Source organism: Dermacentor albipictus, chromosome 3 (assembly GCF_038994185.2).
Source record: "Dermacentor albipictus isolate Rhodes 1998 colony chromosome 3, USDA_Dalb.pri_finalv2, whole genome shotgun sequence".
Classification (NCBI taxonomy): Eukaryota; Metazoa; Arthropoda; class Arachnida; order Ixodida; family Ixodidae; genus Dermacentor; species Dermacentor albipictus.
The window spans coordinates 360,254-376,643 of NC_091823.1; the positions used below are offsets into that span (position 1 = coordinate 360,254).

The 16,390-nt window shown below is 46.7% G+C and overlaps 1 protein-coding gene across 4 annotated transcripts in view; it reads right to left on the reverse strand.

Annotated features, from left to right (window-relative positions):
• Positions 1-16,390, reverse strand: part of tweek (transmembrane protein KIAA1109 homolog tweek) — a 576,634-nt gene that overhangs the window by 191,610 nt on the left and 368,634 nt on the right. The gene's annotated exons all lie outside the window — the stretch shown is intronic.

Consider the following 16,390-nt stretch of genomic DNA (forward strand, 5'->3'; position numbering starts at 1 on the left):
TTCTTTAAATCGGATTTAAAGTTTTCAGTTATCTGTCCTCCAGCAGATCTTGAGTCTGTTTGGTGTAAATTATACCTAGGCAAAAAAACAATCATAGTCTCTGTTTTCTACCATCCACCGGCCTCCTCACCTGATAACATTTTTCTTCTCGCTGATTACATCAACACGCACAGTTTTCATACATCTAGCTTAATTCTAATGGGAGACTTTAACACACCAGATATTCACTGGCCCTCACTATCGCATCACAGTTGTTTAGGTAGCGAACTAATTAACTTTTCTTTATCTTTTGGCCTTACACAAGTAGTCAATGGCGCAACAAGACAAAACAAACTTCTTGACCTGGTATTTATTAGTTCAGACCTTGTTGATAAGCTGTCTGAGTGTGAAATTACTGATGGCATTTCAGATCACAGGGCAGTGTCCATATCGCTAAGCTGCACAGTTTGTAAACCGCGTGCCGAAATTCAAACTTTTTTCGACTTTAATCGCTCTGACGACACGTCTATTCTTGATGTCTTATCAGAACGTTTTGAATCGTTTTACACACTTAGTAAAGACTGTGACGTGAATACATTAGTTCGCCAATTTGAAAACATTATAAAGCTGTGTATTCAACGCTTTGTTCCGTTAAAAACTAAGAAAAAAAATCGTGCCCTCCCTTGGATGACTAGAGAAATCTTGCAGTTATCACGCCGCGTTAGAAGACTGAGACGCTCAAAACGCAGTAATGACCCTGATGCAATTGCTAGATTCACCTCTGCCAAAGAGGAACTAAATTTGAAAATGAATACGGCCAAAGATTTTTTCTTTCATATCGAGCTGCCAGGTTTACTAAGAAATAATCCTCGGAAGTTCTGGTGTTCTGTCATGCCTACTACTGAATCTTCATCTTCATTCACTATCAATGATGAAACTATAAATGATCCTGCACGCATCTCCAATGCATTCAATGAATATTTCCATTCGGTGTACGCAAACGATTCTCATGTCTGCCCTGCTTTTGATAATGATTCAGATTTTTCTATTTCCGACATTTCCGTTGATGTTAATGGCGTTCTTAATTTGATTCTAAATTTAGACACAAAAAAGTCTAGTGGCTCCGACGGTATTCCTAATTCCTTTTTATTTCGCTATTCACAATGGACATCACGCTATCTTGAAATTATATTCAATAAGTCTCTAGATACAGGAATCGTTCCTTCATCGTGGAAACTTGCAAGAGTAATACCCTTGTATAAAACAGGCAGGAAGACAGACATAACGAATTACAGACCCATTTCTTTAACCTCCCAATCGTGCAAAATGCTGGAACATATTATTTACAAACACATAATAGATTTTCTGGAGTCCAACACCATTCTAACTAATGTTCAGCACGGCTTTAGACGTGGTTTCAGTACTATCACGCAGTTAACCGACTTCACTCATGACATCGCTTATCAGTTGGATCTCGGTAAACAGATTGATGCTATCTTCATTGATTTTTCTAAAGCTTTCGATTCATTACTTCATTCTCACCTCTTGCAAAAATTAAATGCAATACTAAAAAATTCCCACCTAGTCAAATGGATCGCTAGTTTCCTTTCTAACCGGTCCCAATACGTCGACTTTAGTTCTGCAAGGTCATCCATACTTGAAGTAGGCTCCGGGGTTCCTCAAGGATCCGTCCTGGGTCCTTTATTGTTTTTAATTTATGTCAATGACCTCCCAAAACATGTTTCCTCTAATATTCGTCTTTATGCTGACGATTGCGTCTTATACGACGTGATTGATTCCCCGAATAGCTTTCAGCGATTAAACGATTCCTTTATCTCTTTCAGTGCTTGGTGTAAAAAATGGAAAATGAACATTAATTTTAAAAAAACGGTTGTTTTGTCCTTCACGAAAAGAGCAGCACCTGTAATTGCGACATATTCATTGAATGGGTCTCCTTTAACCAGAGTTCGACAATACAAATACCTTGGCATAACATTTACTCACAATCTCTCATGGACTACACACATTGACCAAACATGTTCAAAGGCCCTAAAACAGCTTGGATACCTACGTCGTACTATGCAAAAGGCTCCGAAAGCAACAAAACTTCTAATGTATAAAACTCTTGTTCGCCCCATTATCGATTATGCCGCAACAGTCTGGTCACCACATAACCAAAACAACATAATCAAACTAGAAGCAGTTCAGAAAAAAGCCGTCCGTTTCATTTTACATCGGTATGACCACTATTTTTCACCGTCGTCCGCCCTCCCAACGCTGAATCTAACATTACTTTCAGTACGTCGTGATGTGGAATCCTTAAAATTTTTGCACAACATAATTAACAAGTCATACCACACTTCAAACACAGCTTGCATATCTTTCACCAAGCCTTCTTGCACGCGTAATTTCCACAAGCTTAATCTTAACCCTCTCTATGCCCGTACAAATACCTTCAAGTACAGCTTCTTTCCCCGCACAATAGAAGTATGGAATTCCTTGCCTGGCTGCGTTCGTTCACTCCCGATAAGCGAATTTGAAATTGCTGTCTATAAAAACCAGTATATGTAACTATTTAAATCAGGTTTAGTTTATACTTTATGTGTGCGTCTTGCTGTGTCGTTGCTTTTTATGAATCGTTGAAAAGAATTTGTAAAATTTTTGTAAATGATTGTAAAGATGTTGTAAGAGTCAATGTTGATTTCACTTTATTTTTGTTCAACACTGTTTTTGCCCACTCCTGCAATAGCCCTCCTATGGGGCTGCAGTATGTACAAATAAATAAATAAATAAATAAATATGCAAACCGCTGCAAAGATAGACGATGGCAAGCGGAACACACAAACGGCGCCACCGATAGAGGAGCTGAAGCAGATGACGGCTAGATGCATTATGCAGGAGACCAATACATCATCGCACGTAGCAGCCAGTGAGTGGGAGTCGCGGGCTCCCCTGCGTCCTTGAGGAGCGCGCACTTTGCCCAATCTCAGTTTTGCGTCTCAGCTGCGGGGAAACTTGAAAGCTCTCGCAAGCCCTCCAATCATGAGCGATTTACGCATCTCCCACGCTGCTGCCACTGCCACTGCTGCCACAAGAGGTGGGTCAAAAAAAGCACAAGAGTGCACGAACAAAACAACACCAAAATGGCGGCACTCGGGGGAGCGGTAGAGAAATGGCGTTCGTGCCAAGTAGGGGTATTTTGATCGCTCGCTTGCTGCTCTTGGGCTGCCGCGGCTCGTTATAAACTTTATTTGAAATAGTTTCGCAATGAATTAGACTGATATTTACAGAAATGGTAGTTTATAAGACATACTGCCCGAATATGTGGTTTTCCAAAAATTGACTGTTTCCAGATTTTTCGGTTTTCAAAGGCCATGTCCCCCCTTAAGCACACAGTGCACGGGGCGTGATAGGATCTTATCGCACTTGGACTTTATACAGAAGATGATGTGGCTCCACTTTGGCCATCGCTGTGAGAGGTGCGTTTGCAAGCAGCCGCTTGTAATTCAATCATTTGACCATCTGCTGCGGATGTTTCCATTTATTGTCTCAGCATTCCTTTGTGGCGGCAGTGAAATTTCGTTGTATTGAAATCACATACAAACACACTTTGTTATATTGAAGTTTTAAATACATAATGTTCAATGGAAAATAGGTTATGAAAAGTTGAATACTTGGTTATATTGAGAATTTTGTTATACTGATGTTTGTTATATAGAGGTTTAATTGTATATGCCTTTAACATGCTTCCCATCAGTTCCTGATGGTGACTATGTGCCGACTTCTAATGCCAATGTCCTCCTGCTATGCAAAGTTGCTGTTCCTCGTACCATTGTCACTATCGCCGATAACTGCGCATTTCTTCCTGTTTTAAATTTTGGTTTAAGTATGCAAGTTATCCCAAAAGGCATGTTGCTTGGCAACGCTTCTCCCTTTGACTATATTGCCATCTCTGTATTAGATGTTCTGTGCTTGTGTGCAGCCACTTGCTGTCCGATCAGTTCTGCAACATCCGATCCCGGCATATTTTTCCAAGATGATCGCTGAAGACCTGCTCCCCGAATAGGGTGTTGATCTTTGTTGTGTCCTGGTGCCTTATCGCGACGTCTTTGACTTTGAGAATCGCCCGCTAGGACAGACTTCCACTGTGACCCATAAAATTGTGACCCATAATCTGGTGATGCTAGTCCTATCCGCCGACGTCCTCATCACGTGTCTTACGCAGAACGCAGACCGCGTTATCTAAGCTGAAGTAGACAAGATGCTAACCAAAAGTATAATTGAGCCCTCTTAATGTCTTTGGGAATTGCCGGTTGTCTTAGTCAAAAAGAATGACGGTAGCTGGCGATTTTGTGTCGACTAACGTCAACTGAACCATATCATGAAAAGTGATGTGTACTCTCTCCTCTGGATTGATGATGCTCTAGACTGCCATCACGGATTGAAATACTCCTCTTCACTCGACCTCCGACCCAGTTATTGGCAGATTTTGGTTGATAAACTCGACCGTGAGAAGACTAACTTTTGTTACACCGGACGGCATTTACCATTTTAAGGTTGTGTCTTTCGGTCTTTGCAATGCCGCAGCAACTTTCGAAAGGACCACCAACTAGCCCGCCTATCCCTGTTAAATGATGGACTCTCTCCTTCAGGGCCATTGGTCCACCTGCTTATGTTATCTGAACAATGTCATTGTATTTTCCCCTTCATTTGACAGGCACCTCATCGCTTGGCCGATGTTCTTGTAGTCTTTAGAGAGGCTGGCTTTCAACTTAACTCTTCTAAGTGCCATTTTTCACCACGCGAAGTCAAAGTTCTTGGCCACCTTGTCAGTGCTGTGGTATATATCCTGATCCTGATAAGATTCACATAGACAAGAACTTTCCTGTACCCTGCTCAGCAAAATATGTGCACAGCTTCGCAGGCTTATGCTCCTATTTTCGTCGGTTTGTTAAAAATTTTGCGGATATCGCCCAGCCACTGATTGACCTTCTCACGAGGAACACTGCAATCTTTTGGGGTCGTGAACAAGCCGACGCCTTCTACATCCTCATCCACTTATTAGAGAGTTTTAGAATTGGGGGCCCAAGCGGCTTGGGGACCCAAGAAAATTGCGTGCCACAAGTGCGCATGCACAGAAACCATCCCAGTCTTGGGTTCTTGCGCTCGCGTTAACCCAAGACCTAAAAATCGAAAACTAGCGTTGGCCCCCAAGCCGTCTGGGCCGCCCTAGCGGGTGATAGCAATGGCGTAAAGCATATGGTCGCAGAGCAAACTTGATTTACTTCGACTGATTTTCGCCATTTCACATGGGTGAACCCACAGTTCTTTCACAGCGCGTCACAAGAAAACACCAACTAAGAGCACTTGGCTTCGATTAGCTTTGCTTGGCTTAGAATCACACACTTAATTCGTAATACTAACCGATACTAACACAGCGATTACGTTTCTTACATTTTATTGTTCGCTCTTTTTGCTCAAAAATGCATTCTGTTCGTTTTCACCCGTAAGAAAAGAGGCTCTTTTTTTTTTTGCTTTCAAGCACCTTTTTATTTTCTACGCCCCGAGCGCTCAACCCAACACTGTTTGCGTTCGACCTCATCCTCAAACTCTGCTGTTCATCTAAACCCAAGTGCAACCAACGCAACGCGGCTTAGGGGCCCAGAGACTTGCGCCCCCAATTCTAAAACTCTCTGTTGACGTCTCCGATATTAGGCCACTTTGATTTATCTGCACCAACTCAAGTTCGCACAGACGCCAGTGGCCATGGTATTATAGGTGCTGTCCTCAACCAACAGCAAAATTAAGTCAAGCGCCTCATTGCCTATGCCAGTCACCCCTTGCCACCTTCAGAGCGCACTTTTTCTATCATTGAGCGCAAGTGCCTCGCTCTGGTGTGGGCAGTGGCTAAATTTTGCCCTTACTTGTTTGGCTGCCCCTTTTTTGTCATTATGGACCACCATGCTCTGTGCTGGCTATCATCACTGAATGACCACGCTGGCCGCCTTGGACCCTGGCACTCAGACTTCAGGCGTATTCTTTCGCAGTGATGTACAAGTCTGGCCACTTACATCTGAATGCCGACTGCTTGTCTCTTCATCCTATCGATTTTCCTGACGACGAAATGGATGCTGACACTTGCCTACTGGCCATTTCTGACTTTCACGGCATCATTACTGAGCAGCGAAAGGACTCCTCTCTACGGTCGGTCACTGAGCGCTTGACTTCAGGACAACCAGATCACTAAAACAGAATGTTTGCATTCCATGATGACATTCTTTATCGACGCAACATCAGCTCTGATGGATCAGATTTACTGCTAGTTGTCCCTCGTCATCTCCGTTCTACTGTTCTTGCTGAGCTCCACGATGCACCCACTGCCGGACACCTTGGGACCTCCTGCACTTATGACAGAGTTCGACGTCGCTTCTTCTTTACCGCTCTGTGCGACATTATGTTGTGGCTTGCTACCCCTGCCAGCATCGAAAGAGGCCATGTGCACAACCTGCTGGCCACTTTCACCCATCTGATGTTCCAACGGAGCCTTTCTTCCATGTCGGCATGGACCTTCTTGGCCCTTTCCCCCCATCTATAAAGGGAACAAATAGATAGCCGTTGCCACAGACTACGCGATGCGCTATGCCATTACGCGTGCCCTGCCTACCAGCTGTGCTACAGATGTAGCAAACTTTTTTACTTCAAGATGACATTCAAGACGCTACTTCCTGTCCCAAGTTATCAAAGACATACTTCGTTCCTGCTCCAACAAACATAAGGTCACAGTCGTATATCACCCACAAACGAATGGACTGATTGAACGACTAAATCACACCCTTTCAGAGATGTTGTCTATGTACGTTTCAGCAGACCATCGCAACTGGAACAGCACTTTGTCCTACATGAGATTTGCATACAATTTGTCACGTCATGATACCACTGGTCTCTTGCCTTTCTACCTCTTCTTTCTACCTTTTGTGAGATTTGTACTAGCCTGTGCAATTACCACTAACTTTTCCTCATGTAAATAGCTGTACATACATTTGTGCATCGGCCCTCCACTTTGAAACAATATGTTCGAGCAATCTGCAACAGATGCAGGTTATTGAGACAGGGTAGTTTTTCTGATGAAATCTTGTCATTACTTTTCAACACCAGAACTACTTTTTCAACCTTCCAGTGACACAGGAGCAGCCCTCATGATAACGACTGCATGAAAATGATGCATAGGATTTGGCTAGAGGTGGATGAGGTATTTTTTTAGTATCTTGGAATTTATGTTATCTATGCCTGTGGAAAAAGATACTTTGAGATTTGGAAAGAGTTTTGTCATCTTTTATACTATAATGTTAATTGGTGCCATGAATTGAAAAGAGAGATCGGAAAAAATGGGCACTCGGGAATGACCTTCAATGATGAATACGGATGTAAAGAACCTGTAAAAGTCGAATGCAAATTGTTGATCAGACATCACCATCTGGTCATCATTAAGGAGTGTTACACTGCGAGTGGGACGATCAAGAGCAATCACTCACCAAAACTTTTCCAGGTGAACCTTAAGAAGGGAGAATAGATCATGTGAGTAACATTTGTTTTTAGCCGAGATTATTTTGGCACAGTAATTCTTTAGGTAATCTTGCAACAAGCCTATGTGGAAGGACAGCTTGAATTTTAAGCTTATTTACAGTTGACTCTTGTTACAACGGACCCTGATAATCGAAAAAACATGTCTGCTTTATCCAAAGCCCATAATATCTTAATGCCTCACTTCCGAAACTTTCGTCGCAATGTCTAACAGGTTTATTGCAAAGCGTGAATGACAAATGTCTAAAGTAAAAAACAAAAACAAAAAAGTAGCAGTTTTGCCCAAAAGGCGAAGCATCGATTGCAATTAATAAAAGGAAAATCAGACATCCACCCGTTCGTAGCAATTGCTAAAAAGGAAACCCATACGGGTTCTTCGAAAGAAAAGCATCGCAGTTGAAGAAAAATTCGTTCTGGTCCGGTACCAAAACCCGGGACCACCACCTTTCCAGGGCAGCTGCTCTACCATCTGAGCTAACAAGGTGGCTAGCAGATGGCAGGGCGAAGTTGAATTTGTCAACAACTCGAAGCAAAGGCAAGAGTTTGACCTAATAGTTCTGCGGAAACCCACAAGGTGGAGAGAAGTAATTAATAAAGGGAAAATCAGACATCCACCCGTTTATAGCAATTGCTACAAAGGAAACCCATACGGGTTCCTCGAAAGAAAAGCCTTGCAGTTGGAGAAAAATTTGTCCTGGTCTGGGACTCAAAACCGGGACAGGGTATCTACCAAGTTCACATTTTTAAATTCCCTGAGTTTTCCAGGTTTTCCCTGAGTGCCATTGCAAAGTTCCCTGAGTGATGCAGAACTATGTTTTATATCAAGATGGGCTGAAACCATATCGCCTGATGCTGTCACTCTCTAGTAAGCACATGAAAAAAAAAAGCAACTTAATCCAATTTGAATACTAAGGAGCAGTGTTTATGTTATTCAAAAAGAGAATAGAAGGCAGGGGTTAGTAAAATGCACAGCAAATAAAGTGTCTTCTAAAACAATTGCAAATAGGGTCGGACATTATCAAATACGAATAAAAAGGAGATGCATACAAAGGCAAATATTTTCTAATATGAGCTATTTCTATCAACTGATAGCAACCTCAGTGGGATGAGGCCTGAACTCTGTCACAATTGAGATTCTCTCTCAACAGCTCGTAAGTCAACCTCAACAGTCCCGCGCACGACACCCGAGTGTTATGTTGCACTGCTTCAAAGGGTGTATTTTGGTTTGGATGAGGGACACCTGCATCTTGGCATCAGCCAAAACTTTACTTTTTGAGCTCAAGCTCTTTCAAAACAGCGGCAACAAGCCTCCTTTCTCGTTTATTCCTTAATGCGTAGGTCGCTTCTGTTCTTGTCCGCCTTCCGCCACTCGTTCGCCCCAAGGACCATTTGAAACATCTTGATCAGTTGCACAGTCCACGACCGATTTTTCGAGCTTCCTAGGGGCCGCGAAAACGTTCGAAAAATCGGCCAGTTGGCAAAAAATAAATGCGCTTAATTTACTGCCCTTAGGGGCTCAAACTGCCACAGGCACGTTCGAAAACGCTCTGAAGGCCTGTCGGTACACATATTAGGCATACCTGTGCTTGTACTGTGACAGGAAATGCCGGGTGCCCGCGTGTATAATTAAGATATACATACTGTATTCTGTGGCAACAGCCACTTCCCACGCTTGTTATGCTTCACTGCAATACTTTTCCGTAAGCTTCACCGAGTAACATTTCTGTCCAGAGGCGAAGCTGACTTTCACGAACCGGCATTATGCAACGCACTGTGTTTTCTAGGTTTCTAAGCCAATCGCGAGGACCACAAAGGTGGAGTCCGTGCCATTGCTGACAGCAGCGAATTCTTTCAATAAAAAGTTCGGCACCCAATGGCAAGAAGCTTCATAACGAACGTCGAAGTAGCTAGGCCTAGCGTTGCCGCAGTGGCGGCAACGGGTGCCAGCGGATCTGCGTGCGAGAGTGCCGGTTCGAGGCGGCAAAGTAATCAAAACGGCAGTGGTGGCGCCTTTGATTAATGCCGTTTTGGACCTGCGGTCGCAGCAAAACGTCGGGGAAAATCGGACGGCAAAGAGTTCTTGCGTCGGAAATTTCACACATTCTGATACGTTGACACTATGGGGTACGAGGTGGCGCCGCGAAGCCGTCCAAATTATCAGGAATCCGGAAAGTCGCTCGTTGACTGTACACTGGCAACTCCTCCTGCCAACAACAGGGCGTCAAAGACAATTCATTATGATTCCTGTCTGCTACTCGAGCCAGCATTACCGCGACTTTCGACCCTTTCAATAAAATTGCCGCTAATTTTCCCGGATAGAGGTCCAAATTCCCTGAGTTTTCCCTGACCTTTCCCAGACTACTCAAAATCCCTGAGAATTCCCGGTTTTCCTGGTTTTCCCGGATGGTAGACACCCTGCCTGCGGGACGACCACTGCCTTTCTGGGGCAGCCACTTTACCATCTACTTCTCTCCACCTTGTGGGTTTCCGCAGAACTATTACGTCAAACTCTTGGCTTTGCTTCGAGTTGTTGACAAATTCAAATTCGCCCTGCCATCTCTTGGTCGCCTGATAAGCTCAGATGGTAGAACAGCTGCCCCGGAAAGGCGGTGGTCCCAGGTTCGAGTCCTGGACCAGGACGAGTTTTTTTTCAACTGTGAGGCTCTTCTTTCAAGGAACCCGCATGGGTATCCTTTGTAGCAATTGCTACGAATGGGTGGATGTCTAATTTTCCCTTAATTAATTACTTCTCTCCACCTTGTGAGTTTCTGCAGAACTATTGCATCGATTGCGATAGAAAATTAAGCAAGAGAAGCGTGGCAGCAGCAGCGAGCGAATTGACTTTCATGCCACCTCTCGCTCAACATGAACTAAATGTCGAAAGCACAGTGCATACGAAGATACCGGGCGAGCTAGCAGGGTCCAAAATGTGCTCAAATGTGATTGTCTTGCACTAAAATTGCATAAAATACCACCACATTACACTTGTGTGGGCGCCTTGTCCTGTCTGTATTTCTTCTTGTGTGCCGTCACTATTGGCGCTTCGCCTATTGAAAGCTATGCATCAACTAGCCCCACAACGTGTTTTACTGAAGATACCGGCACTGGGCACACTTTTTCCACATTGCAGATCGCTTTGAAGATGAGGCCTGTGCGGGCACGCACTTTGTTCACAGCGCAGATCGCTTTCAAGATACAGAGCCCACGCTGTAAGCAGCAGCCACCAGAGTAGAACCTCCGTTTCTCTCGCCTCCCCCCACCCCCAGCTGTCCGCCCTGTGCCTCACGCGCAACAGACGATGATGGATTTGCACTCCGCCTTCCTCTCTCGTGCTCATAATATTGAGCCGCGATCATCGGCTGACCCTGACAAGTCAGTTGTCAGCCCATGTCGCTGCGGCAAAAGTATGTAGAAAAATATTTGAAATTTTTTTTGTCGCCCCTAATTTCGTCTGCTGTAGCCAATAGTCCTGTAGTGTGGTCCACTAAAAGCGAACTTAGTTGCATTAATAAAATAGGTAGGACAAACCAAGGCTGAAGTATGGTCCGTATATCTGAAATTCTGTTGTAGATGGGTCCGTTGTAACAAGTGTAGATTGTATATAGTAGCTTTCATCAGTTTTGTAAAGTATGAAGACGCTTGTTAAACCAGGGTTTACACTTATCTTTAGTTACTGTAAATAGGGAGATGTACTTATCAATTAATGCTAAAAGAGTGTATCCAGTTTTCATTTAGTGAACGACAGGAAAAAGAGGGCAGGAATGTGTCACTGTAAAACATAGTTAGATTCATGTCACCATAGTAAGCCTTATTACAGTGTAAACCCGCGATAATGAAATCCCGAAAAAACGAAATTCCCACGACAATGAAACATTTTCGTCTCCCTGGAGAACACCCATAAGATTCAATGCATTTTGTACGTGTGGATGTCTGATTTTCCCTTTATTAATTACTTGTGGGTTACCTCGCGGGTTTCTGCGGAACTACTACGTCAAACATTGGCCTTTGCTTCGTGTTGTCAACAAATTCGACTTCGCCCTGCCATCTACTTGCCGCCTGGTTAGCTCAGATGGTAGAGTGGCTGCCCCGGAAAGGCGGTAGTCCCGGGTTCGAGTCCCGGACCAGGACGAATTTTTCTTCAACTCAGAGTTTTCTTTCGAGGAACCCATATGGGTTTCTTTGTAGCAATTGCTATGAAACGGGTGGATGTCAGATTTTTCCCTTTATTAATTTCGTACCTCTTGGCAACGAAGTGTTGCTGTACTGCAATCTTCTACAGTAAAACCTCGTTAAACCGTACCCGCTTAAACAGTAGTTTCGTTTTAAAGGTAGTAAAGTCAAATCCCCGACTCAGCGGCCATTGAACATAATGTGTTTTGTATCTGCATAAACCGTACCAGCTTATTGCGTACACATCGGTTAAAACGTAGCGTTTCAACTTTTAGTCGCGAAAACACGGCGGTGAGTTGTGTCCATCGGGCGGTACGGCAGAACAACAAGCCTCAGAGATCGGAACAACGGCCTCCAAGCACCCTGTGCGTTTGCGCATGAAGCCACATTAACATCAACATCATTTTGACGACATGGCAGCGAGCGTTATGGCGTCGTGCAAGCGAGGACTTGCGTTATGCCGAAGCTCGGATAAAAAAGACGGCGGGTACTCAGCATAGAAGAAAAATTAGGCATCATCCGTGCTATCGAACGCGATACAAAGAAGTCGGCGCTGGCACGCAACAGGGATCTGCTGTTGACTATGGTGTGTGGCATTCGGAATGCAAAGAAGTTGCTCGGCAGCGCTGCTGCGACCGTGAAGACATGTTGGTTACGAGGTTCGACTTTTCGCCATCGTTGCCTCTGTTGTTACTGAAGTGTCGACTATCAACAGTGATGAGGACGACATGGAATGTGAAAGCACGGGTGAGATTCAGGCCCAACAGTGGCATAAACTGCGCATTACGTCAGCCTCATGAATGCAATCGTCGCGACGAGAACAGGGGCGCGATAACGTAACTCTATTCCAAACGAAAAGTATTCCAAACTCCAGCACCCGGCAATGAAAAAGGCGCCCCGGGACTTCTGCAGCACTACTGCGCACGTGCACAGAGAATACGTAATGCCAACAAGAAATTTGCCATGCGAGTGTTCGCCGTGAAGAGGGGCTGGCTGAAAAGCTGGCATGCAGCTTCAGTATATATAATAACACTTTTATCATGCGAATTCAATAAATACTGAATGTTTTTTTCCCTTTCATCGCACTCTTTGAGTTCCGTTTTAACAGGTAAGTGGTTGATCTCATGCTATTTCAGTTAAACAGTACTACCGTTTAGTACATACTTTTTCCGAGCTCCGGCCAACTATGGTTTAACAAGGTGTCACTGTATCAACGAAATTTGCCAGAACGTAGCTCCGCATATTACTTACTCACGTAAGGCTAGCAGGGTCCAAAATGTGTTCAAATGTGATTGTCTTGCACTAAAATTGCATAAAATACCACCACATTACACTTGTGTGGGTGCCACCAGTTTTGTTCACAAAAACAACCAAAGCGCCGGAAGCGATCAGTGCGCTTAAAACGCTCCATGGCCGCCATCTTGTTTGTTGATCGTCCATTTGAAGCGGCACGCATGTTGCTACCAATATGTGACGACAGTTTTTGCATGCCTACTAGGCGAGATCATAGATTGTTGTTCGAAACACACGTTCAGTTTATGTTCCCCGTGGCTGACAACTCGGCGAGGCCTATAGGCCAATCGCGTGAGGTGAAATTGAACGCAAACTGAATGCGTGTTTCGAACAACAATTGCCTATCATGGCAGTGCACTGCGTAATGTGCGCCTCAGTGAGAAAAATGCAGCAAAAACAAAAATATGCACGTCCCACCGACACAGAATTGTTTACGGCACTTGAGATGGCAGTCGCAGCATACGGAGTGTCATGCATCGGGCCATGATTGAGCGATCATCCGGGAATACGCATCCCTTGCTTAAAGAATGCTGTTTTGGTGCCACCCGACAGGCACAGTGTGCGGTGTGAGGATGCGCGACCCTCGCGCCTCCCCTGATGTTTTTCCCGCATAGCGCGTCTCCTGTAGTGCGGCTTTGCCGCGCACGCGGCGGTCGGAGTGGTACAGGCGCAGTGCGAGAGATGGCACTAGTGTTGCGCTGCTGCGGGGTTACCTGGGTCCGGGAGAGACAAGGTGCTCTCGCTTGGGTGAGAGACAGCAAGCGGGACGGACGTGCTGTGCCGCACGTGCAGCGACCCTCTTTCCCGGCGGGTCGGCGCACGGCGGGGACATCTCCCACGTGCGCGCCGACCCATGCTTCTGTGAGACCGCCTCGCATGGCCGCCCTCGAACGCGCCACGATTCGCGTGACCATACATGCGAACGACCAGGCGTTGGGATCCAGCATGGGGCGACGCTCGCTTCCAGTCGCGGTGAGTCGGACTTCTAGATTTGTCGCACGCCCATCGGCATGTTTTGTGGGTAGCAACTCGGCTAGCGGGCATTGATCTATGAAAGGTGCAATAAATGCCCTTGTGATTGTTTGCACTACTGTGTTGTCGTTCCTTTGTCCCAAGAGTACGGTGTGAGAATCCCACATCAGACCCCACATCTGGCTGCCCAATGTGGGACTCTTGGGGCATCGGACGATAGTTTTAACAGTTTTGCTTCGTTCGAGACTTTTGTTTGAACCGAAGCGTAGGCGGCGTGCTTTCTTGAGTGAGGTGACGGTGGCTGTAGTGTGTTTGAACATGTCAACATGCTAAGCCTTTTCGCAAGAATTTTTTTTAATGACATTCGTCGGTACGAGAGCCACGTGGTCTGCATCCTGGGAGAGCGAGGCATAGCGCCCGCGGAGCATATTGGCAGGCCTGAAGCGAGTGAGTACGGAAGCCTCGTGGGTGGTCCGAATTTCTAATGTAAATAGCTTCTTCTATCTCTTTGACTCTAATGAAGTCGCGGCTCTGGGAGCCGGGTGGCTGCGGGCCACGGGTGCCACTACGGGCTGACTGGTATTGCGGCCTGGCACCAGGCGCTCCGACACCGTCTGGGACGGTGGGCGCCGTCAACTCGGATGCTGTGTGCACCGAGCGGAGTAGGACCACCTCACAGAGCTGACGTCTCCTCGCGGCTGCCTGTTTTGCGCTCATTTTGGGTGTCGTTTTTGGATGCCGGTTGTTGTCAGAGTAACGACGCTTTAGGCCTAAGGCTTTACGAAGCTGCCTGTCGCACGTGGATGGACACAACCTGGTGGACCGTGGCGTTGAGGTGTTGCACTTTGCTTACCTCATTCTAGTTAGCCTCGCACGAATTGAAATTACTCGTTCGACTCAAGGAAGCGAGCTTCGTTCACGTGAACTTAGCTTCTGAGTAGCTGCCCGATCTTTTGCTAGCCGAGTTGAACATTGTACCACGTGGGCGATGCGCATGCATAATTCCTCTCCCTTGCACTACTTCAGTGTTTGCAGAGTGTGTTGAGTTTATGCAGTGTGATTGGAGTCACCCCTGGTTTGCCGTCACCTGCACATCGTCTGCGCTGCTGCCCCGGACTACGATCGAGCCACCCCGGGCGATGGTGATGCTGTGGCCAGTTCGGCGCGGCGACTTCGGCGGCCTCCTGTATCCAGCTCACAACCCTCGGCGGCGGACAAAAGAGCCGGCAGTCACCGACAGCTACAGCGGCTTTTCCCAGCAGGGCGCGTCGGCGCGAGCGACGCTTGCTCGTACCGACTACTGCGTCGTCGTCTCCGGAGCCCTGGCCTGGGATCGTGACGTCGAGGCTGCAAAGCCGCTGCTGTGACCGGCGGACGCCAGCGGTGTTTTCAAGGACAATGTCGGCTCGCATGCTATGGACAGCGTGTGGACATTTCCTGCACGGGTTAATGTTAGACCGTGTCACATGTTTCGCCGGAATAAGAAGTGATTTAAGGTTGGGGGGATATGGGGATGCGCGACCCTCGCGCCTCCCCTGATGTTTTTCCCGCATAGCGCGTCTCCTGTAGTGCGGCTTCGCCGCGCATGCGGCGGTCGGAGTGGTACAGGCGCAGTGCGAGAGATGGTGCTAGTGTTGCGCTGCTGCGGGGTTACCTGGGTGCGGGAGAGACAAGGCGCTCTCGCTTGGGTGAGAGACAGCAAGCGGGACGGACGTGCCGTGCCGCACGTGCAGCGACCCTCTTTCCCGGCGGGTCGGCGCACGGTGGGGACGTCTCCCGCGTGCGCGCCGACCCATGCTTCTGCGAGACCGCCTCGCGTGGCCGCCCTCGAACGCGCCACGATTCGCGTGACCATACACGCGAACGACCAGGTGTTGGGATCCAGCATGGGGCGAACATATTCGCTCGCTTCCAGTCGCGGTGAGTTGGACTTCTAGATTTGTCGCGCGCCCATCGGCATGTTTTGTGGGTAGCAACTCGGCTAGCGGGCATTGATCTATGAAAGGTGCAATAAATGCCCTTGTGATTGTTTGCACTACTGTGTTGTCGTTCCTTTGTCCCGAGAGTACGGTGTGAGAATCCCACATCAGACCCCACAGCGGATACGGTGCCGGACGTATATTTGCACAAAAGGGCCGTTATCTCGATCATTTACCTTCGGGTACACGAGATGCAATCACTTTTGCACTCGGCACCGGACGCGTTGGCGCCTACGGGCAACAGTGTGCCCTGGAGAAATGCTGCTGCATGCGCTGTTGCTCTGCGACTGGTGCTGAGTTACGCAAAATCTTGCAAAAGTGATCGCATCTCTGAAAGCAATTGACCAAGAATACTGCGCCATGGCAGTACTGCCACTGCTGGTCGATGCATGCGGCACACACTGTAATGTCGGCAA